Source organism: Mus pahari, chromosome 3 (assembly GCF_900095145.1).
Source record: "Mus pahari chromosome 3, PAHARI_EIJ_v1.1, whole genome shotgun sequence".
Taxonomy (NCBI): domain Eukaryota; kingdom Metazoa; phylum Chordata; class Mammalia; order Rodentia; family Muridae; genus Mus; species Mus pahari.
In genome coordinates this window covers 68,867,240-68,869,565 of record NC_034592.1, presented here as the reverse complement: position 1 = coordinate 68,869,565, position 2,326 = coordinate 68,867,240, and positions in this window count along the sequence as shown.

Below are 2,326 nucleotides of genomic sequence, written 5' to 3'. Positions count from 1 at the left end.
CTGAGTAGTACTCCATTGTGTAAATGTACCACAGTTTCTGTATCCATTCCTCTATTGAGGGACATCTGGGTTCTTTCCAGCTTCTGGCTATTATAAATCCTCCTTATCTTTTTTGAGAACTTTAGGTTGAAAGTAGATTTTATTCCATATTAGAATAGCCATTCCATCTTGTTTCTTGGGACTATTTGCTTGGAGAATTGTTTCCCAGCCTTTTAATCTGAGGTAGTATCTGTTTTTGTCCCTAAAGTTGGTTTCCCATATGCAGCAAAATTTTGGACCCTGTTTGCCTATCCAGTCTGCTAGTCTATGTCTTTTTATTGGGAAATTGAATGCATTGATATTAAGAGATATTAAGGAAAAATGATTGTTGCTTCCTGTTAGTTTTGTTGTTAGAGGTGGAATTATGTTTATGTGCCTATTTTCTTTTTGGTTTGTTAGAAGAAAATAATTTTCTTGCTTTTTCTAGGGTGTAGTTTCATTCTTTGTGTTGGAGGTTTCCATTTGTTATCCTTTGAAAGGCTGTATTTGTGGGATGATATTGTGTAAATTTGTTTTTCTCATAGAATATCTTGGTTTCTCGATCTATGGCAATTGAGAGTTTTGCTGAGTATAGTAGTCTGGGCTGGCATTTGTGTTCTCTTACAGTCTGTATAACATCTGCCCAGAATCTTCTAGCTTTTATAGTTTCTGGCAAGAAGTCTGGTGTAGTTCTGATATGTCTGCCTTTATATGTTACTTGACCTTTTCTCCTTACTGATTTTAATATTCTTTCTTTGTTTTGTGCATTTTGGTATTTTGATTATTATATGATGAGAGGAATTTCTTTTCTGGTCCAATCTATTTGGTGTTCTGTTTGGCTTCTTGTATGTTCATGGGCATCTCTTTCTTTAGGTTGGGGCAGTTTTCTTCTATAATTTTGTTGAAGATATTTACTGACCCTTTAAGTTGGCAATCTTCACTCTCTTCTATACCTATTATCCTTAGATTTGGTCTTCTCTTTGTGTCCTGGATTTCTTGTATATTTTTGAGTTAGGATCTTTTTGCATTTTGCATTTTCTTTGATTGTTGTGCCCATGTTCTCTATGGAATCTTCTGCAGCTGAGATTCTCTCTTCTATCTCTTGTATTCTGTTGGTGATGCTTGCATCTCTGATTTCTGATCTCTTTTCTAGGCTTTCTATCTCCAGAGTTGTTTCTCTTTGTGATTTCATTATTGTTTGTACTTCTACTTTTAGGTCCTGCATGGTTTTGTTCAATTCCTTCACATGTTTGGTTGTGTTTTCCTGTAATTCTTTAAGGGAGTTTTGTGTTTCCTCTTAAGGGCTTCTACTTGTTTACTTGTGCTCTCCTGTATTTCTTTAAGGGAGTTATTTATGTACTTCTTAAAATCCTCTATCCGCATCATTAGATTTGATTTTTATCTTGCTTTTCTTGTCTCTTGGGGTATCCAGGACTTGCTATGGTGGGAAAACTAGGTTCTGATGATGCCAAGTAGCCTTGATTTCTGGTGGTAAAGTTCTTGTGCTTGCCTTTCACCACTTGGTTATCTCTTGTGTTAGTTGGTCTTGCTGTCTCTGGCTGGAGCTTGTCCCTCCTGTGGGCCTGTAAGCCTGTCAGTACTTCTGAGAGACCAGCTCTCTCCTGGTAGAACTTGTCTACAAGTTGTGGAACAGTCCAAGCTCTGGGTGCAGATGGCGACCTGAAGGATCCTGTCCCAGTCTCCACTCTTTCTGAGCCCTGTATGCTGTATGCTGCTTGCCTGTCCTGCCTTCTGATCCAGGGAGTGAGAACACTCCTGGGAAACCAGTTCTCACCTGGAGGAACTTGTGGAATAGACTCAGCTCCTGAGTGCAGAAGGATCCTGTCCCAGCTCCTCCACTGTTCCTTCGTGATTTAATATGTTAATAATTAATTTCCACTATGCAGATACTTTTGCACTTAGTGGATTACACTGTAATACAGATTATAATTTTAATTCAAATTCTTAATTTTTAATTAGTATTCATTCAGGAATGTACATGAGTACATGAGGATTTCAGACTTACTCTTTTTTAAGTTATTTATTTACATTAGAGTCATTGCTCCCCCAACCTCCCTTCCAAAGTTCCTCATCCCATTCTTCCTCCCCCTTGCCTCTGAGAGGGTGCTCCCCTCCCCCACACCAGACCTCCACCTTCCCTGGGGCTTCAAGTCTTTCTAGGAGTAAGCACAACTTCTGTCACTGTGGCCAGACCAGGCAATTCTCTGCTCCATATGAGCCAGGGGCCTCGAACCAGTCCATGTATTTTCCTGGTTAGTGGCTCAGTCTGTGGGAGCTTCCTGGGGCC